Below are 23,408 nucleotides of genomic sequence, written 5' to 3' on the forward strand. Positions count from 1 at the left end.
ATACCAACAATCTCTGTGGGATCGACCCTTACTCACGTAAGGTTTTATTACTTGGACGACCCAGTGCACTTGCTGGTTAGTTGTGCGAAGTTGTGAAGTTATGCTTGGACCATGGTATTGTGCACCAGTTATTGGCGCCATTGCCAGGGAGAGAACGAACAACAAATTTTACAACCTCAGAGTAACAATTTCGCATACCATCCATTATGACATTAACTCAATAAGATTCATGCATGAGTTAACACTTAGTCCTATCTTTGGTAATGAATGCATCTCTCTAAGTTCAAGTTTAAATCTAATTAAAGATGACTCTCATTGATTTCCTTGGGACAAGCAAAGCTTAAGTTTGGTGTTGTGATGACTTGCATTATTTACGTTATTCTCTAATCTAAAAAGGACCATAAAAGAGCATAATCTCATTTGATTATTGATAAACCCCGATTTCGTGATTTATCTTGTGCTTATTTTAGGGGATTTTACCACCTTTTCCCACATTTATTCAATGAAATTGCATGGTTTCGTAATTCTCCCTTGAATTCTGCTTAAGTGCAAAAAACATCCTTTTTAAGCCTTAAATTGGTGATTTTGATTCACTTTAATTCCATTCGATTCCTTGATGTGTTTGTTGAGTGATTTCAGGTTCGTAAGGCAAGTATTGGATGGAAGAAATGAGGAGAAAAGCATACAAAGAGGAGAATGCATGAAGAAACAAGAATTGGGAATGCATCAATGGGGGCGCACGCGTACAAGGCGCGTACGCACAGAAGTGGTTTCGCATAGAGACGCGCACGCGTACATGACGCGTCCGCGCGGAGGAAGAATTTGCCAATCGACGCGCACGCGCACATGACGCGTACGCGCCGATACTCTCACGTGACCCACTTAAAGGCAAAATGCTGGGGGCGATTTCTGAGCTGCCCAAGCCCATATCCAACTTGTTTCTGAGTGTATTTCATGCAGAATTGAAGTCCAAGCAAAGGGGGAGCAATTAGTTAGTCAACATGAGCCTTTAGTTAGTTTTCTAGAGAAAGAAACTCCCTCTTATCTCTAGAATTAGGTTAAGATTAGGGTAGATTATTATAGATCCTTGTTTAATTCCTTGCTTTCATCTTGTTTCTTTCATAATTTCTCATGACTATATCTTAATTTTCTTAGTTGTAATGCTAATTTCTCATTTTGCTATCTTGTTTGTGATGATGAACTCATGTTAGATTTGGTTTACAATTAATGGAATTTGATGTTGATGTTTCTTCATGTTGATCTTGCTTACTATTATTAATTTCTTGCTTATGAAGTCTTTGGGCTTCCTTAATTTTGGTATTTTGTGATGTTTACTTTATTGCACATTAGGTGTTTGATATAATGCTTCTTATAGTTTTTGAGTAGTTCTTTTGACTCTTGGTCTAAGCTAAGGGAACTGGGTAAACTTGAGTCATTGGGTATGATGGATTTGGTGATTTGAGAACCCTTGGTGATCAATTTGATACCCATTGACACTAACCTACTACTAAGTTAATTAGTAGGTAGGTTGGGACTTAAGGGTTGATGTGATCAAACCTATTTGATGTACTTCAAGCTTAGGAGTAGATATTACGTACTTAAGGCTTTTGGGAAGTAGACTTAATAGGTTGGCCTCTCATAATTATCAATATTTGGTTTGTTGACAAGGATAGTGATCTCAATTACCTAAGACTTAGCCAAGAGTTCTTTATCTTGCTTTCTTTAATTACTTGCTTAATTTACTTTTCTTGCCCTCTTATAAATCAAAACCCCCTTTTACCCCTTCATAGCCAATAATTGACCACTTCATTGCTTCTCTAGAGAGATGACCCGGAGTCTAAATACTTCGGTTAATTCTTATTAGGGGTTTGTTATTCGTGACAATCTAAATTTTTGATTGGGCAGATTGTTTGTTGGTGTAGAACTATACTTGCAACGAGAATTCATTCATTTTGTGTGAAATTCTATACCATCAAAGAATACGCTCATCAAAATGGCGCCGTTGCCAGGAAGTTGCAATGGTTCTATGTTATTGGCTATTGTATATATTGTGAATAGCTTGAATTTTGGTTTGTTTGTTAGTTTTTGCTAGTGTAGAATTTTGCTCTCTTTGTTTCTTATTAGTCTTTGTTTTTATTTTTTCTTTCACTATGAATTCTCATCATTTTGGCTATGAGCATGGTTACTACTATGTTGTAGGAAATAGAAGCTTCAATGGGGATGTGCATCAAGGATTTGGATATTAAAGGTGGGAGGAGCCCTAAGCTTATGGACAACCTTCTTGGCAACAACCTCCTCCGGCTTCTTATGGGTACAATTCAAATCCTTATGCATACCAATCTAATGTGTGTGATGACCCTCATTGTGGTTGTCAACCACAATCATCATATGCATATGATCCCACTCCTCAATATAGCCCTCCACCATACTCACAAGCCTCATACCACCATTCACCTCCACATGATCCTAAACCATACCCACCATACCAACCACCATATGAACCATACTTAGAGCCACCACCATTCCAACACCAATACTCCCAAGAACCACAAAGTCCACACATACCACCTCAAGAATTTTACTAATATGAATCACCTTCTAATTACAACAACCTTCCCTCAAACAATGAACCCCTCTCTTCCACCATCACCTCCCGATAAAGCCCACATGCTAGAATTGAGAGATCTTGAATCTCATATCTTAAGGCGACACGAGGAGGATGAAAAGAAGTTTGAGGAGTTAAGAGCGAAAATGGCTATCATGGTAGAAGCCATTGGCAACATAGTCTTATCCCGCCCAAGCCTATGCGATCAAGGAACTCCTATTGTTGAATGTGGAGAAGCAACCAAGGAGCTTAGTAAGGGAGTGAACTTGAAGCTCCAAGGTGAAGAAGAAGAGTTAAAGCAAGAAATGCAATAAGATGAGGAGGTAGAGATTATTGAACAAGAGGAAGTAGTGGTTGGAGCCTTAGGATATGTTGAGTACATAGATGAATCAAAAATTGAAGACCCCTCTTCCATAGATTTGAAGTTGATGTTGAGGAGGAGAGTGCACAACCTCCAAGACACAATGTGATTGAAGAATTGGAAGAAGTGTTCCAATCAATAGGCCCTCCTATTTATGATGACTCCGCATCAACATATGATCCTTTTGAATTTGAGGAATCCTTCCCCACTATACTTGGAATTGATGATGAGGTAGATTTTACTCAACCTCCTATTTATGATTTGAGTGATGGGGAAGAGATAGAAGAATTTGGTGAAGAAGAATGTGAACTTGAGGAAGCTTGGTAAGAGGTAGAACTTGAAGAACCTTGCCAAGTGGTGGACGCCTCTAGAAGAGGATGGACGGGAGTAGAGCGTGTTTTGTCAAGACCGTTGGGAACTCCTCCACCTAGGTTGTCATCTAATCCTTCATTTGAGTAGGTAAAACTTCTAACTCTTAGCTTTATTATCCCACTTGAATTTGGTTTGCTTGAGACGGATGGCCAACTTAGGGCGCTTTGCAGAATTAAGCGTAAAAAGAGGATGTTTAGTGGTTGGCGTTGGAAGTCTAGGCTCACTATGGTTGGAAGCTCAAAATTGAGGAGCATGGATTGGTGTAGTACTCAATTGAATGGGTTTAGGAGGATAGTTTGGTGCTTCTATGAGAATTCATCTCTCTTGACACCTGGAGGAAATCACCATGATCAACTCAAGAAAGGGTGTAAAAACAAAGTGTGGGATCCCAGATTGCACAAGGAAGATCAACTTTGGGAGCCTATGGTTTGTGAAGAACTCCATCAAAGCTTAGAGTTATCAACTTTGAATGACGAAGCACAATGGAAGTCCAAGCATTGGTGGATGTTCAAGGATGGATTCAAGCACAAGCCACCTTGATGGATAGCTCCCCATAAGTCCAACTTAAGGACAATAAACAAAAGTGCTAAGTGGGAGACACCCCACCATGGTAATATCCTCTTATTTTTCTCTTTTGTAGATATTGGTAAAATAGGTTTAATTTCATGTTTTGATTGATTTGTTAAGTTTGTTTGGTAGTTTAGTGTGTTAAATAAGGTTTTGTGATGTTTCGGTAGTTGTTTGGAGGTTTGGAATGCTTGGTTTGGTGCAAAAACATAGAAAATTTTTGAAAAACAGAGCACCATCCACGCGCACGTGTCATGCAAGTGTACGCGTGGATTGAATTTTCCCACTTCCCAGCCATTTTTCCGAGAGTTGTGCCTGCACTGTGCGTGTTTTGTGCCTCTCGCGCAAGGCTATGCACGCGTACGCACACCTCACGTGTACGCGTCGATCTCGAAATAACCCACCGACGCGCATGCGTGCCTCACGCGTACGTGTCGCTGCCATTTCATCAATCCACACTAACGCGTACATGACGCATGATGCCAGGGCATTTTAGCCAGTTTCACTGACCTTTTCTTTACTGTTTTAGGGTAGTTTCATGCATTTTCTTAGGAAATAAGCAAGTTTTGGGTGAAATTTCACTTACATCTTGATTTAAGCATACATTGTGCACTTTACATGATTTCATGGGAATTTTGCATGAATTAGATGACAAATTGGATGATGCATGTCTCATGATGTGGATTAGAACTTTGATGCACTTTATTGCTTGATTTCAGGACAAAGGAAGCAAGAAAGAACCACGTTAGCAGCCACGTTAGTCTAACTAACGTGACCACTAACGTGGAATGGGAGCTAGCTTGCAACGTTAATGAGAAAAGTAATCGCCAATAACGTCCTCGAAGCCATCAAAGCCCACGTTAAGATTCACGTTAACTAAGTTAACGTGAACTCTAACATGGAAGAAAGAAAGTGGAGCCAATGTTAATGACACTCACCTTTGTCACTAACGTTGGACCAAGCTCATATTGGCCACGTTAGCTTCCATGTTAACTTAGTTAACGTGGACTCTAACGTTGGGAAGCAAAAAAATGGCCAACGTTAGTGACACTCACCATTTTCACTAACGTTGGACTAAGCTACCTTGAGCTATGTTAACTCCCACGTTAACTTAGTTAACGTGGAAGTTAACGTAGAGAAAGCAAACAATCGCCAACATTAGTGACACTCACCTTTGTCACTAACGTTGGAATGAGCCACAATGAGCCACTATGAGCCATGTTAACTCCCACGTTAACTTAGTTAACGTGGAAGCTAACGTTGAGGATAGGATGATGAGCCAACGTTAGTGACACTCAGCTTTGTCACTAACGTTGGAGATGGCTATCATTACCACGTTAGAAGCCACGTTAACTTAGTTAACGTGGACTCTAACGTGGGAAGTAGGGGCATCTTGGAACGTTAGTGACAAAGGTAAGTGTCACTAATGTTCTCGAAGAATTGACAAGCCTACGTTAAGAGCCACGTTAACTAAGTTAACATGAACTCTAACGTAGGAGGAGGGAGGACTTTCAACGTTATTAGAAAAGGTGAGTCCCAATAACGTGTGCAAAGGATCAAGAGGCAACATTAGTGGTCACGTTGATGCCACTAACGTTGAAGTTAACGTGGATCATCCCTGGGTGAGGAACGTTAGTGAAAAAGGTGATTGTCACTAACGTTCTCGAACCCACACTCTCACTTAACGTTAACACCACTAACGTCCTGAGCTAAAGACCCTGCCTACTTCACACTTTCTCTCTGCAAGTAAAGCTAAGCCCACTGCGGAAGATAACTGCTTCAAACTCAAGATCCAAAGGCCCATATCCAAGACTTGAAGAATCAACTAGAAGATCAGAAGAGTAATATATATAGGGGTAGTCTTGAATTAGAAAGTAGCTTTGGAGAGTGAGGAATTTTGAGAACTATTCTCTGTAATATTTTACTTTCTCTGCACTTCTAGTTTACTTTTCATAATGTATTTTCCATCTTTGTTTTCGATTTCCAGAGCTATGAATAACTAAACCCCTTTCATTGAGTTAGGGAGCTCTGTTGTAATTTGATGGATCAATATTAGTTTTCTTTATTCTTCTTCTATCTTTTCTCTTGATTTTATTAGAAAGCTTTCAATCTTCATCCAATTGGGTAGTTATCTTGGAAAAGAAGCTATTCATTCTTGGATCTCTTCTGAACCTTGGAAGAGGAATGAAGAGATCATGCTAGAAATGCTTTCTCATGTTGGACCAAATTGGGGTTAGATGGATATGGTGACTATAATTCTACCAACACTTGATTTGGGAATGCATGTGGTATAATCAGTGACCATACTTCATCTCTTCTCATGAGCAATTGACCAAGGAATTGGCTATTGATCAAGATTTGAGAGATTGAATTACAAGGAATTGTAATTCGATCACTTAAGATTGCCAAGGAGATCAATAAACGCATTGATTGAGGAAGAGATAAAAATGAACTTGATCCGGAGAATGCAACATCTCCTAAGCTCAATGAATTCCCCATTTCTGATCTTACCCATTCTCTTTAATTTCTGCAATTTACTTTTATGAGCATCTTCTCCATTCCCATTTAAGATTCTGCAATTTACTTTCCGCCATTTACATTCAGCTCTTTATTTCCAGCAATTTACATTTTCTGTACTTTCCCGCCATTTAATTTTCTGCAAATCTCAAATCAAATTCTGCTTCGCTCAACTAGAACATTCCTCTAATTAAAGTTGCTTGACCAATCAATCCCTGTGGGATTCGACCTCACTCTATTGTGAGTTTTTACTTGACGACAATTCGGTATACTTGCCGAAGGAAAATTGTTGAGAGACAAGTTTCCGTGCTATCAAGTTTATGGCGCCATTGCCGGGGATTGATTTTGTATCAACAATGATTAAATTGGAGGATAACTAGATTGAGCATTTTTCTTTTCTTTGATTTAAGTTCATTTGAGTAATTTACTTTCTGTTCAGTTATTATCTTCCCTTTCCCTTACCCATTTACTTCGTTATTTACCATTCAGTTCACTAACACACTAACTGTTTGATATATTGCATCACTCACACTAACAGCATTTCTAACAAGAAACACTTTCTGCATATGTTTCCTTGCTTGTGCCTTGTTGGGTGTATGACAGGGAGAAGAAGCGGGGCTTCAACTTCCTTTGATTCTGAACCAGAGAGGACCTTCCTTAGATTAAGGAGGGAAGCAAGAGGAAAGAGAGTAGTGGGTGCTGAGAAAGAGGAAAAGTACTTTGAACCAAACATGGAGGAGAATATGGAGAACCATCATGAAGAAGAGGCTCACAACCATGGCAGAGAAGGTCTAGCAAATCATGCTGGGCAAGAGAGAAGAGTTCTAGGCTCTTACATACCCAAACCCAGGAAACTGTGGGAGTAGCATCCAAAGGCCAACCATACATGCCAACAACTTTGAACTAAAGCTACAGCTCATCACCCTTGTTCAGAACAACTGTTCATTCGGAGGAGGCGTCCAAGAAGACCCCAATCAACATCTAACCACCTTCCTAAGGATATGCGATACTGTGAAGTCCAATGGTGTTCATCCTGACACCTATAGACTACTTCTGTTTCCCTTCTCACTCAAGGACAAGGCATCCAAATGGCTAGAGTCCTTCCCAAAACAGAGTTTAGCAACCTGGGAAGATTTGGTGAACAAATTCCTGGCAAGATTTTATCCTCCTCAATGGATCAACAGGTTGAGAGCTGAGGTACAAACATTCAGGCAGCAAGGTAGTGAGACTTTATACGAAGCATGGGAGAGGTTCAAGGACCTGACAAGAAGGTGCCCACCAGATATGTTCAATAAATGGGTGCAGCTACACATTTTCTATGAAGGCCTTTCTTATGAATTAAAGAAGGCAGTAGACCACTCATCAGGGGGATCTCTGAACAAGAAGAAGACCATTGAAGAAGCCATAGATGTCATTGAGACTGTAGTAGAGAATGACTATTTCTATGCTTCTGAAAGAGGCAACACTAGAGGAGTGATTGAGCTAAATAATGTGGATGCACTGCTGGCCCAAAACAAGCTTATCACCAAGCAGCTGGCTGACCTCACCAAGAAGATGGAGAGGAACCAAGTAGCAGTAATCACCACCTCATCAGCAACCCAAGAGGGAGTGAATGCAGAGGCAGAGGATGAGCAAGAACAAGCCAACTACATTGGAAACTCACCCAGGCAGAACCATGACCCATACTCCAAGACCTACAACCCTGGATGGAGGAATCACCCAAACTTTGGGTGGGAAAATCAACAAGATCAAGGCCAAGATCAGAGACGTCACAACCTCAACAACCATGCAGCTCACCAACATTCCACACAGAGATCATATCAACACCACCCTAACAACACCTCTTCACATCCATACCAAGGCCAAAATGGCCCTTCTCATCCCTCCACTCTCAACTCACCATGATCTGAAGATAGACTATCCAGAATCGAGACTCTACTTGAAGGCATAAGCAAAGAGATTCAAGATAACAAGGTGTTCAAAAAGAAGGTGCGAGCGAGTATCAAGAACCAGAGAGACACCATCAAGAGGCTGGAATTTCAAGTGGGATACTTATCTGAGAAGATTCCCAAACCTACTGATGGATTCCCAAGTGACACAGAGAAAAATCCAAGAGGTGAAGCAAAGAAAGTCAGATGGGAAGATTGCAAGATGGTGACTATAAGTGATAAGGAGACTGAGGAAGAGCTAAACAACCCATCAGAACAACCTAAAGACACTTCAGTAGGAAAGCAGGGGGAGAATCATCAAAAAACCACAATTACACAGAAAGAGCTGACACAGAAGGAGCTGCTGAGACTCTATGCACCCTTTCCCCAATTACTAAATGGCTGTGTGGAGAAGAGAATATATTCAAGGTTCCTTGACATATTTGCATCTCTCCATGTAAACATACCATTCATTAAGGCCCTCCAACAAATGCCCTCATACATCAAGTATATGAAGGAGCTGCTGACCAGGAAAAGCTCACTCAAGGGAGGACAAACCATAGTGATGAACAAGGAGTGCAGTGCTCTCATTCAACCAGAGTTTCCTAAAAAAAAGAAGGACCCAGGGAGTTTTTACATCCCCTGTGCCATAGGAGAAACAATGTTTGATAAAGGACTCTGTGATATGGGAGCAAGCATCAACTTAATGCCTTTATCCCTTATGAAGAGGCTGCAGATCAATGAGATAATGCCCACAGATGTAGTCATCAGGTTGGCTGACAAAACTCAAAAACAAGCAGTGGGAGTAGTTGAAAATGTGCTGGTGAAGGTTGGAAAATACTTCTTGCCCACAGACTTTGTCATCTTGGACATGGAAGAGAGTCACCTCCACCCAATCATATTGGGAAGACCATTCCTAGCTACAGCCGAGCACTTATAGATGTGGAGCGAGGGGAGCTAATTTTGAGGATCCATGACGAACAACTCACCTTCAATGTTTTCAACCTTTCACAAGAAACAGATCAAGAGAACAAAGAGCCAAGCAAAGATCACAGTGAGATCATGGAAAAGAAGCTTTTCATACTTGGATCTCTTCTGAACCTTGGAAGAGGAATGAAGAGATCATGCTAGAAATACTTTCTCATGTTGGACCAAATTGGGGTTGGATGGATATGGTGACTATAATTCTACCAACACTTGATTTGGGAATGCATGTGGTATAATCAGTGACCATACTTCATCTCTTCTCATGAGCAATTGACCAAGGAATTGGCTATTGATCAAGATTTGAGAGATTGAATTACAAGGAATTGTAATTCGATCACTTAAGATTGCCAAGGAGATCAATGAACGCATTAATTGAGAAAGAGATGAAAATGAACTTGATCCGGAGAATGCAACATCTCCTAAGCCCAACGAATTCCCCATTTCTGATCTTACCCATTCTCTTTAATTTCTGCAATTTACTTTTATGAGCATCTTCCCCATTCCCATTTAAGATTCTGCAATTTACTTTCTATCATTTACATTCAGCTCTTTATTTCCAGCAATTTACATTTTCTGCTATTTACTTTCCCGCCATTTAATTTTCTGCAAATCTCAAATCAAATTCTGCTTCGCTCAACTAGAACATTCCTTTAATTAAAGTTGCTTGACCAATCAATCCCTGTGGGATTCGACCTCACTCTATTGTGAGTTTTTACTTGACGACAATTCGGTATACTTGCCGAAGGAAAATTGTTGAGAGACAAGTTTCCGTGCTATCAACGCGCACGCGTGGATTTCTCTGTTTCACTCACCTTCTTTTCTTCTCCTCTTTCCATTTCTTTCCTTCTTCTCTCTTCTCTTCTTTTCTTTCCACCCTTCAAACATCATCCAACACTACCAAATATCATGTAACACCATTTCTTTTAGTTAGTTTAATTTTCGTTTAACTTTTGTTTTCCATTATAAGTGTTGGATTACTAATCTTGTTTACTGTTTACTACTGCTGCTTATTGATAGGATGTTACTTAACATCATTGTTGTTATGATCATTGTTGGGTTCCTTTGTTGAGGTTACAATTTATTACTTGGTTTTGAGTTTTCACGTTGAACATTTCTGAACACCAAGTATATGTTACATTGCCTTTAAGCTTCTTAACTCTTTTGAATCGCATGTTTTGGCCACCATGCATTCATCATCCATTGTTAGGCAATTGTATATTATCATTGCATTTTTTTAGGTGATACTTGTTTATGATTTACCCGTACTCATATCACCTATTTCATGCATTGAAATTGTGCGGTTGAGAAATTGGATCGAAAGCTTACCTAATGACATATTTTTGAGCTTTTCAAGCTTTGTGGACCATGCTCGCTATGTGATTGATTTTCACTTCTATATTCTTTTCTCTAAGTTCCATAGCATCTATGTGTTCCACCTTTATGTCACTTAGGTGTTGCAACAACTTCAATATGTGTCATTGTTTGATGTGTGAGCTCTCTATACCATTTTATTCATCAAATTTACTTACACATCAATCAATGTCATGCATTATCCAATTTCACAATTGCTTGATTTTTGCTTGAATGATTTTATGCTTCTTCACTACTTGTTGGGTTGTTTTAGCCTACAAGTCTTTTAAAGTATCTCAAGCACACTAGAATGAGTGAAGTGCATGTTTTCTTTTGTGTAATTGTGATATAACTTTTTGTACTAGTGTGTGTGTATTCTAAACTGCGCATAACTTTAGAACCCATACACCTATTTTTCATCAATGTCACACTAATTCACTCACTCCATTCTAGTGGTTCTTACCTCATTCCAACAATTCACGCTTCCTTGCTTTTGTATTTTCTCATCTTACGGTGTTTATTTTGTTTTTCATGATTGATGCACCATAAGCAAAATAGAAGTGAAAGGAAGAACACGCAGCACCGGTTGACCCGCCAACTGAAGGTGGCAACTCGGAAAGTCGCCGTACCCCCTTGCTCATCTTTTAGTGCACCTAGGACGGTGCAAACTTTTAAGTGTGGGGAGGTCGTCCGACTATTCGGCCTTTTTGGGTAACAAGTTTCTAATCCCAACACTCTTGCATTTCATTTTAGGATTTTTAGTTGCACTTTCTCATTTTACATATGTATATATTAAACTTAGTCAAAATCATGATATTTTCCAAGGATTTTATCTATAGGGCACCCCTATTGATTGAAAAAAAAAAATTTTTAGAACTTGATTGAATTATATACTTTGTGGATCATGTTTTGAGCTAAGAACACAAGCATGTGAGATTTGAGCCTAATTGTGTGGTTACATCATACATAACGACTTTACTTTCATTCTTGTGTGCATTATTCTCTTCCTATGATTGTAATCTTTGATTTGTTTGATTCTTTATGTCTATTACTTTGTGTATACATGCATTTATATGATTGAGGCCATCGTTTAAATAGCTCACTTACCCAAATAGCCTACCTTTTATCTTCCATTGTTAACCAATCTTGAGCCTATACTTAACCCATTTGTTCTTAATTGTAGCACATTACAAGCCTAAGTAAAAAACAATAAATATCCCTTAATTTGGATCTTTGATTAGCTTAGGCTAGTGGGAGTGTTCATCATTTAATTTTGGGGAAGTTGAGAATATTGGGTAGAAATAAAAGTGTGTTTACGTTTTTGTTGAAAAAATCATGAGAATTGGGTACATACTTATGTATTAATCATGTGTAAACCATATGCATTGATGTTCTTGTATATATTTTAGTTTGAAAAAAATGAGAAAAAAAAAATATATATATATATATATATAAAGAAAAAGAAAATATATGGAAAAGAAAGAAAAAGAAAAGCAATAAAAAGGGGACAAAAATGCCCCAAAGTCAAGGTTCACTAAAAATCAATGCATATGTGTGGTGATCGAAAGAGAATGCATGAGTGTGTGAAAAAGTGAAGAATGGGTAGTTAAGTTTGTTTAGAATTGTATAGGTTGCCATAGGTTAGGTGGGAAGTTTAAGTTAATCAAAGATTCAAATTTCAAGCTCACTTAACCATATGCATCCTACCTTGACCCTAGCCCTATTACAACCTATGGGAAAGCCCTCATGATATTTGTATGCATGCATAAAGTAATTGTTGATTGTTAGATAAAAAACAAATCTTGGAAAGCATGATTAGGGGAGAATTGAGTGAATCAACCCCATACACTTGAATGCTTAGAGCGGATACACATCCGGTGAGCGTTCGATCGCTCAATTACATGTCTCCACCCATGATCATCTTTTCTTACAAGTTTGTAAAATATTTCAATGATTCAATTTAATTGTGGGTTGATTTGATTGCTATTGCCTTAGCCCTTGTGCTTGTATATGTATTCTTAGAAATTGACTTGTTTTGACCAAGTGGATGCATTCATGTAGATAGATTGCATATAGATAGGTTGCATTTAGTTAGTTTGCATTGAATAAATGTTGATACCCTTTGCTTCTTTTTTTTATTTTAGCATGAGGACATGCTTAGTTTAAGTGTGGGGAGATTTAATAAACCCCAATTTCGTGATTTATCTTGTGCTTATTTTAGGTGATTTTACCACCTTTTCCCACATTTATTCAATGAAATTGCATGGTTTCATAATTCTCCCTTGAATTGTACTTAAATGAAAAAAACATGCTTTTTAAGCCTTAAATTGGTGATTTTGATTCACTTTAATTCCATTCGATGCCTTGATGTATTTGTTGAGTGATTTCAGGTTCGTAAGACAAGTATTGGATGGAGGAAATGAGGAGAAAAGCATACAAAGAGGAAAATACATGAAGAAACCAGAATTGGGAATGCATCAATGGGCGCGCATGCGTACAAGGCGCGTACGCGCAGAAGTGGTTTCGCATAGAGACGCGCACGCGTACATGATGCGTCCGCGTGGATTAAGAATTTGCCAATCGACGCGCACGCGCACATGGTGCGTACGCGCCGATACTCTCACGTGACCCACTTAAAGGCAAAATGTTGGGGGTAATTTTTGAGCTACCCAGGCCCATATCCAACTTGTTTCTGAGTGTATTTCATACAGAATTGAAGTCCAAGCAAAGGGGGAGCAATTAGTTAGTCAACATGAGCCTTTTGTTAGTTTTCTAGAGAGAGAAGCTCCCTCTTCTCTCTAGAATTAAGTTAGGATTAGGGTAGATTATTATAGATCCTTGTTTAATTCCTTGCTTTCATCTTGTTTCTTTCATAATTTCTCATGACTATATCTTGATTTTCTTAGTTGTAATGCTAATTTCTCATTTTGCTATCTTGTTTGTGATGATGAACTCATGTTAGATTTGGTTTACAATTAATGGAATTTGATGTTGATGTTTCTTCATGTTGATCTTGCTTGCTATTATTAATTTCTTGCTTATGAAGTCTTTGGGCTTCCTTAATTTTGGTATTTTGTCATGTTTACTTTATTGCACATTAGGTGTTTGATATAATGCTTCTTATGGTTTTTGAGTAGTTCTTTTGACTCTTGGTTTAAGCTAAGAGAACTGGGTAAACTTGAGTCATTGGGTATGATGGATTTGGTGATTTGAGAACCCTTGGTGATTAATTTGATATCCATTGACACTAACCCACTACTAAGTTAATTAGTAGGTAGGTTGGGACTTAAGGATTGATGTGATCAAACCTATTTGATGTACTTCAAGCTTAGGAGTAGATATTACGTACTTAAGGCTTTTGGGAAGTAGACTTAATAGGTTGGCCTCTCATAATTATCAATATTTGGTTTATTGACAAGGATAGTGATCTCAATTACCTAAGTCTTAGCCAAGAGTTCTTTATCTTGGTTTCTTTAATTACTTGCTTAATTTACTTTTCATGCCCTCTTATAAATCAAAACCCCATTTTACCCCTTCATAGCCAATAATTGACCACTTCATTGCTTCCCTAGGGAGATGACCCGGTGTCTAAATACTTCGGTTAATTCTTATTAGGGGTTTGTTATTCGTGACAATCTAAACTTTTGATTGGGCAGATTGTTTGTTGGTGTAGAACTATACTTACAACGAGAATTCATTCATTTTGTGTGAAATTCTATACCATCAAAGAATACGCTCATCAATCATTACAATTCATGAACTAATTGATAAATATTATGGTACATTGCTTTGAAATGCATTTGTGCTGAATTTCAGGTGAAAAGAGCAACAAAAAGGGAAGAAAACAACAAAATAAACCTGGGCGTATGAAACTGGCGTGCCACTTGGAACAACCACCATGAAAGTATATGGGCGTGGCACGCCAGTTGTATTTTCTAGAGAAGGTTCTCAAAGCTTTAACATGGGCGTGGCACGCCAGGAGTCAAGCGTGGCACGCCAGTAATGATTTCCAGAAAGGAATGTTTGGGTGTTAACAAGGGCTTGGCACGCTACCTGCTAGGCGTGGCATGCCATTATCATTTTCCAGAGAGCAATGTTGAAGGACACAAAAGGGGTGTGGCATGCCAAGTTGGGCGTGGCACGCCAAGTCCATCACACACCATGGGCGTGCCACTTGAACCATTGGGCGTGGCACGCCAGTTCATCAATCTAGAAGGGGACAACCACTTGGGCGTGCCACTTGGTATCGAAGGCGTGGCACGCCAGCTCTAGCCCATCACTTGGGCGTGCTACTTGAAGACCCAGGCGTGCCACACCAAGCTTGAAGAATACACACCAATATGGGCGTGCCACTTGAACCATTGGGCGTGGCACGCCAGTTCATCAATCCAGAGAAGAGGTTGAAGACCCAAACACCTGGGCGTGCCACTTGGTGTCGAAGGCGTGGCACACCAGCAATCATCCTCACTTGGGCGTGCCACTTTGGTCCCAGGCGTGGCACGCCAATGCATAAGAAGACCAAACACCAAGGCTGGGCGTGCCACTTGAGGTCGAAGGCATGGCATGCCAGCATTCACCACCAACTTGGGCATGCCACTTGATGTCGAAGGCGTGGCACGCCAACTTGAGCAACCAAAGAGAAGAAGACTGGGCGTGCCACTTGAATGCTGGGCGTGGCATGCCAGCTACTAGAGCAAGGAAGCATGCATTATGGGCGTGGCACGCCACACACTGGGCGTGGCACGCCAGTTATGTTTTCCAGAGACGAGAAGAAGGGTCTTCATGGGCGTGTGATAATGAAGATTTGCTCGATGGTTTAGATTTTCTTCTTATAGAAAGAATTACTTCGTTGTAAGTATAGCTCCAAACCAACAAACAATTCCCACATCAAAAATTTGAGTTGTCACAAGTAACAAACCCCAAATAAGAATTAACCGAAGTATTTAGACTCCGGGTCATCTCACAAGAAATTGCAATGAAGTGCTCAATTATTGGCTATGAAAATGCAAGGGGGTTTTGATTGATAAGGGGCAAGAAAGTAAATGACAAGGAAATTAAATGATGCACGGAAAACTTGTCTCATAACAAATTTCCTTCGACAAGTGTACCAAATTTGTCGTCAAGTAAAAACTCACAATAGAGTGAGGTCGAATCCCACAAGGATTGATTGATCAAGCAACTTTAATTAGAGGAATGTTCTAGTTGAGCGAATCAGAATTTTAGTTGAGAATTGCAGAAAATAAAATGGCGAGAAAGTAAATGGCAGAAAAAGTAAATGCTAGAATCAAAGAGCTGAAAGTAAATGACTGAAAGTAAATTGCAGAATTGTAAATGGGAATGGGGGAATTGCTCATAAAAGTAAATGACAGAAATTAAAGAGAATGGGTAAGATCAGAAATGGGGAGTTCATTGGGCTTAGGAGATGTTGCCTTCTCCGGATCAATTTCATTTTCATCTCTTCCTCAATCAATGCACTCATTGATCTCCTTGGCAATCTTAAGTGATTGAATTACAATTTCTTGTAATTCAATCTCTCAAATCTTGATCAATAGCCAATTCCTTGGTCAATTGCTCATGAGAAGAGATGAAGTATGGTCACTAATTATACCACATGCATTTCCCAAATCAAGTGTTGAGAGGATTATAGTCACATATCCATCCAAACCCAATTTGGTCCAGCATGAGAAAGCATTTCTAGCATGATCTCTTCATTCCTCTTTCAAGGTTCAGAAGAGATCCAAGTATGAATAGCTTCTTTTCCAAGATAACTACCCAATTGGATGAAGATCGAAAGCTTTCAAGTAAAATCAAGAGAAAAGATAGAAGAAGAATAATGAAAACTAGTATTGATCCATCAAATTACAACAGAGCTCCCTAACCCAATGAAAGGGGTTTAGTTGTTCATAGCTCTGGAAAATAAAAACAAAGATGAAGAATACATGATGATACTAGAAGTGCAGAGAAAGTAAAATACAGAGAGTAGTTCTATGCCAAGAGGCTCCCTATAATTTCCAACTCTCAAAATAATTCAAAGCCACTCCTATATATACTACTCTTCTGTTCTTCTAGTTGATTCTTCAAGTCTTGGGTATAGGCCTTTGGATCTTGAGTTTGAAGCAGTTTTCTTCTTCATTGGGCTTAGCTTTACTTGCAGAGAGAAAATGTGAAGTGGGCAGAGACTTTTAGCTCAGGAAGTTAGTGGCGTTAACGTTGAGTGAAAATGTGGGTTCGAGGACGTTAGTGACAATCACCTTTTTCACTAACGTTCCTCACCAAAGTTAAGAGCCACATTAACTTCAACGTTAGTGGCACAAACGTTGCCACTAACGTTTCCACTATGTCCTTCGCACACGTTATTGGGACTCAACTTTCCCAGTAATGTTGAGAAGTCTCCCCCTTCCCTACGTTAGAGTCCACGTTAACTGAGTTAACGTGGCTCTTTTAACGTAGGCTTGCCAACCTTCGAGAACGTTAGTGACACTTACCATTGTCACTAACGTTCCAATGTGCTCCTAATTCTCACGTTAGAGTCCACGTTAACTAGGTTAACGTGGCTTCTAACGTGGCTTATGCTAGCCATCTCCAATGTTAGTGACAATGTTGAATGTCACTAACGTTGGCTCATCATCCTTCTCCTCACGTTAACTTCCATGTTAACTAAGTTAACGTGGGAGTTAACGTGGCTCATTGTGGCTTGTGTTGGCTCCTTCCAACGTTAGTGACAATGTTTGGTGTCACTAACGTTGTCGACAACCTTTCTTCTTCACGTTAACTTCCACGTTAACTAGGTTAACGTGGGAGTTAGGTTAACGTGGGAGTTAACGTGGCTTCTTGGGGATAGGGTGTGTTCATCCCAACGTTAGTGACAATGTTTGGTGTCACTAACGTTGTCGACCACCTAGTTTCTTCACGTTAGCTTCCACGTTAACTAGGTTAATGTGGGAGTTAACGTGGCTTCTTGTGACTTGGCCAACGTTAGTGAGAAAGTTGAATGACACTAACGTTGGCGTCCCCCTTTTCTTCTTAACGTTAGAGGCCACGTTAACTAAGTTAACGTGGCAACTAACGTGGCCACTTATGAGCTTGGCTCAACGTTAGTGATAATGTTAAGTGTCACTAACGTTGGCTCCTTTTCTTTTCTTCCACGTTAGAGTTCACGTTAACTTAGTTAACGTGACTCTTAACGTGGGCAATGATGGCTTCGAGAGCGTTATTGGCAATTACTTTTCTCATTAACTTTGCAAGTTACTCCCATTCCACGTTAGTGTCAACGTTAGTGTAACTAACGTAGCCACTAATGTGGTTCTTCTTTGCTTCCTTTGTCCTGAAATCAAGCAATAAAGTGCATCAAAGTTCTAGTCCAAGTCATGGGAAATGCAACATCCAATTTGTCATGAAATTCATGTAAAATCCTCATGAAATCATGTAAAGTGCACAATGTATGCTTGAATCAAGATGTAAGTGAATATCTACCCAAAACTAGCTTATTTCCTAAGTAAATGCATGAAACTACCCTAAAACAGTAAAGAAAGGTCAGTGAAACTGGCCAAAATGCCCTGGCATCACAACACAAAACTTAAAGCTTGCTTGTCCCTAAGCAAGTACTGGAACAAGAGAATGATGAATGGAATATCAAGAGAAATGAGTCATTCTTGTGGAAGTCATGTCCGTGGTTTTATGGTGGTTTCATGCATAGCAACTTAGGTTCATTCCTAGCTTTCAGACCTTTATCATGTCCTAGAATACTCACTGTGGTTGCATCCCATGAGACTTTTATTCATTGATCCTTTTGTTGTTATTTCAGGGCTTATTTTTGTTCTTAAGCTAAGTGCTCTGTAAGGGGGCAACTCTTTAAAATAAGCTTTCAGCCAACACTCCTGAACCAGTTGGTTCAAGGTGCTAGGTGTTGAAGCACCCCTAAGGACTTACTTGCTCAAGTCTCTCCCCCATACATACACACCACAGGCACATAGTTTATTTATTTTCTTTTCTTGAGACCTTGGTGTCCAGCACCTCTTTGGGTTACTAAATGCTCTGTATTGAGGGTTACTCTTGATAGTGGACTTTCAGCTGATAATCCCGAGTTAGTTAATCCAAGTTACCAAGTGATAAGGCACCCCTAAGAGCTTATTCATCCAAGTAGATCCCTCATACAGGAGCACCACAGACACATGCCTCAAGATTAAAACCATTGGTGCCTAGCCTTATTGCTTACTCTTTTTCTTTTATTTTTCTTCAACCTTTATTGTTCTTTCCCTTTTTCTTATTAGGATCTTCTTATTTAGCTAGTCTCATGGGGTGTGTCTCAAGCACAGTATTCATGACAGATAGTTGTCCTCCCACCTTATGGTTGAACCAACTTAGCTAACTTATGACTATACCATAAACTCATGAACTTACTCCATAGTATGAACTCCTCTCTGGTCTTTAAAAACACTCATTCTCTTTTCATTTGATTTAAAGGGACAAACATACAAGTAAGCAAAGTAAGGATGCAGTGACATAAAGACTAGCACACAAAGACCTCTTCAACACAAAAACTTAAAAGACAGAATTTAAAAAGGTTCAAACATAACATGGAAGCAAGTTCTATTTCATACAAGATCTTCATTATTCAAAGCATAGAAAAAGATGGACCAAAGAAGGAACTCCACCACCTTTTACTCATGTGGATGCCCATGCTCTCCTCCTTGCTTGTCCTCCTTGTGTCCCTCTTGAGTGCTCGTACTCCCACTCCCTTTGCTTTTTCCAATCAACTTCTTCCAAAAACCACCATCTTCCATCTTCTTCTTGAGTGTTTCCTTCTGCTGTTTCACCTTCCTCTCTTCTTGTTCTACAAAATCTTTTTGGACCTCATCATATGTAGGGATGGCATAGTGTAGATGATGCATATTACTAGACATGTAGTTCAACTTGGCTTGAGTGTTTACGTTGAACTCCTCCCTATGTAGTTGTCGTCCTTCATTAAGTACAGTGAACTCATTGAAAGCTTTCATCTGAGCTATTTGCCGCTGATTGAGTTCTTGCAAGTGCTTATCTTAACGTTCTTGCCTCTCAGTAACTTGGTGGATGGCTTGAGTGAGCTGGGAGTATTGTTCCTGTTGCTGCTCCATTTGTTGTTTCTGTCACTCTTCTTGTTGGCTCATCTGGTTTAGTATTTGCTCTTGTCCTTCCATATGTCTCATCCCCAAATCTTCAATAGCTCTTAGAAGGTGATTCATATTCAAGTCGGTTGGGTAAGGATGCTCTTGGACTTACTTATATAGGGAAATTGGGAGTGAATGGAAGGTGTGGATTGATGGAATGGTTGCTTGATGCACGGTTGGGGTTGTGCATGGATAAGGGACAAGGATCATCACTTTATGAGAGTTATTGGTTCGGTCTTCAAGAGTCTCCTTTCTTCAATGTTGTATGGCACAATTTCCAATACATTCCTTCTTGAGACAAGTGTATAGTTTCTCTTCATGAAGTGGCCGAACCCTTCTCATTTAGTTGTCCAATCAATCTCCTTCAATGCTCCTCTCCTTTTCCTAAAAAGATAAAAGAAGAAAAGGAAGAATTAATCATCATAAAAACAATTTAAACTTTTCAGCTAGAATAATAAAAAGAAGAAAAAATTGTGTTTATTCATGAACTCCAACTAACTAACCAACTGTGTATCCTTATATGCACATTGGTGGCACCATGAGGTGACACCAAACTTAGTTTGGAGCACTGTGATGAAAAGTTCTGTTCAAAGCTCCAAGACTAGCATGCTCTCAGTTGCATTCATGCTTTCTTGGCACGCTTTGAACACCAAACTTGTTCTTCACTATATACTGCAATATAAAGATTTCACCAAGTGTTTGTCAAGTTTGGGTTGGAATTCATGAATATTGACTTATTCACTAGTAAAAGCTCATAAAACATGGGTTGCCTCCCATGAAGCGCTTCTTTAGCATCACTAGCTTGACGTTTCTCCTTCATCAGGGAGGTTGATAATGCTTCAAGTCCTCCCTCTTGCCTTGGACTTATATCCATTGGTTGTATCAATGATCTCTACATGTTCCAAGGAGAGAACTCTGCTGATAGTGAAGACCTTAGGTAACTGAGATGGTACAGTGAGGAGATTAGGGGGAATATCTGGGAAGTAAGCTGAGATCACTTTATCTCCTGGAGACAAGTCTTCCGTAGGGATCTTCTTGTTCCTCCACCCCCTTGGTACCTTCTTCTTTGTCCCTTTTGATGTTGCCTTGCTCTTGGTGACTTCTTCTTTTAAGGGAATTTTGTTGTTGTCTTCACATGTCTCTAGTGGTTTAGGTTCCTCTAGCTTTTTCTTGAGTTGTGACAACTGCTTATTTCCTTGTTCATCAACCAAGGGCTTTCCCAGATGGGCTGGTTGTGCTTCAGTGCTTACTTCTTCCGTCAGCATCTTATTATGATCTTTGCTTGGTTCTTTGTTTTCTTGGTCTGCTTCTTGTGAGAGTTTGAAGACATTAAAACTGAGTCGTTCATCATGGATCCTCAATATTAGCTCCCCTCGCTCCACATCTATGAGTGCTCTGGCTGTAGCTAGGAATGGTCTTCCCAATATGATTGGGTGCGTGTGACTCTCTTCCATGTCCAAGATGACAAAGTCTGTGGGAAGAAAGTATTTCCCAACCTTTAACAACATGTTTTCCACCACCCCTATTGCTTGTTTTTGAGTTTTGTCAGCCAGCCTGATGACTACATCTGTGGGCAATATCTCATTGATCTGCAGCATCTTCACCAGGGATAAGGGCATTAAGTTGATGCTTGCTCCTAAATTGCAGAGTGCTCTATCAAACATTATTTTTCCTATGGCACAGGGGACATGAAAACTCCCTGGATCTTTTCTTTTCGTAGGCAACTGTGGTTGAATGAGGGCACTGCACTCCTTGTTCATCACTATAGTTTGGCCTCCCTTGAGTGAGCTTTTTCTGGGAAGCAGCTCCTTCATATACTTGATGTATGCAGGCATTTGTTGAATAGTCTTGATGAATGGTATGTTGACATGCAGAGATGCAAACAAGTCAAGAAATCTTGAGTATATTCTCTTCTCCACAGCACCATTGAGCAGTTAGGGAAAAGGTGCATAGAGTCTCAGCAGCTCCTGTTGTGAGATTTCTGGTTCTTGATGATCTTTTTCCTTCTTCTCTACTGAGGTATCTTCAGGTTGTTCTGACAGCTTGCTTGGCTTGTCCTCAGTCTCCTTATCACTTATAGTGACCATCTTGAAATCTTCCCATCTTACTTTCTTTGTTTCACCTCTCGGATTCTTCTCTGTGTCATTTGGGAATCCATCTGTGGGTTTGGGAATTCGCTCAGAGAGATACCCCACTTGAGATTCCAACCTCTTGATTGTGTCTCCTTGGTTCTTGAAACTGGCTCGCACTTCCTCCTTGAACACCTTGTTGTCTTGAATCTCCTTGCCTATGCCTTCAAGTAGATTCTCAATCCTTGAGAGTCTGTCATCAAATGATTGTAGATCATGATTAGAGGTGGAAGGATAATGTAATTTATTTTGGTTTTGATATGGATGTGGAGAGGTGTTGTTATTGGGGTGCTGATATGGTCTAGATGTGAAGTGTTGGTGGCTTGAATTGTTGGGATTTGGCCGTCTTTGATCAAGGCTTTGGTCTTGTTGATTTCCCCACCCAAAGTTTGGGTGATTCCTCCATCCAGGGTTGTAGGTCTTGGAGTATGGATCATGGTTTTGCCTAGGTGAATTCCCAATGTAGTTGGCTTGCTTCTGACTTCCCTCTGCTTCTTCATTCACTCCTTCTTGGGTTGTTGATAAAGTGGAGATTGCTGCTACTTGGTTCCTCTCCATCTTCTTGGTGAGGTCAGCCAGCTGCTGGGTAATGAGCTTGTTTTGAGCCAACAGAGCATCTACATTGTTTAGCTCCATTACTCCTCTTGTGTTCCTTCTTTCGGAAGCATAGAAGTAGTCATTCTCTGCTACAGTTTCAATGACATCTATGGCCTCCTCACTGGTCTTCTTCTTGTTCAAGGATCCTCCGGATGAATGGTCTACTGCCTTCTTTGACTCATAAGAGAGCCCTTCATAGAAAATGTGCAGCTGCACCCATTCATTGAACATATCTGGTGGACACCTCCTTGTTAGGTCTTTAAACCTCTCTCATGCTTCATACAGAGTCTCACCATCTTGTTGCCTGAAAGTTTGGACCTCAGCTCTCAGCCTATTGATTCGTTGAGGGGGGTAAAATCTTGCTAAGAATTTGTTCACCACATCTTCCCATGTTGTCAAGCTCTCCTTTGGGAAAGACTCCAGCCACTTGGCTGCCTTATCCTTGAGTGAGAATGGAAACAAGAGCAGTCTATAGGCGTCAGGATGAACACCATTAGACTTCACTGTGTCACATATTCTCAGGAAGGTGGTTAGATATTGATTGGGGTTTTCTTGGACACTTCCTCCGAACGAACAGTTGTTCTGCACAAGGGTGATGAGCTGTGGTTTTAGTTCAAAATTGTTGGCATGGATGGTTGGCTTTTGAATACTACTTCCACAGTTTCCTGGGTTTGGATTGATGTAAGAGCCTAAAACTCTTCTATCCTCTCCAGCATGATTTGCTCGTCCTCTTCCGCCATGGTTGTGAGCTTCTTCCTCACGATGGTTTTCCAAGTTTTCTTCCATGTTTAGTTCAAAGTATTCCTCAAAGTGTTCCTCCTCTTCTTCAGCACCAACTACACGTTTTTC

At 40.0% G+C, this 23,408-nt stretch overlaps 1 non-coding gene across 1 annotated transcript; it reads left to right on the forward strand.

The window, feature by feature from the left end:
- The first annotated feature begins 22,785 nt into the window (after positions 1-22,785).
- On the forward strand, positions 22,786-22,892 carry LOC112774533 (small nucleolar RNA R71). Its single transcript, XR_003189017.1, has one exon. It is a non-coding gene; the product is annotated as a small nucleolar RNA R71 (small nucleolar RNA).
- Positions 22,893-23,408: the final 516 nt, after the last annotated feature.

Source organism: Arachis hypogaea, chromosome 18 (assembly GCF_003086295.3).
Source record: "Arachis hypogaea cultivar Tifrunner chromosome 18, arahy.Tifrunner.gnm2.J5K5, whole genome shotgun sequence".
Lineage (NCBI taxonomy): Eukaryota > Viridiplantae > Streptophyta > Magnoliopsida > Fabales > Fabaceae > Arachis > Arachis hypogaea.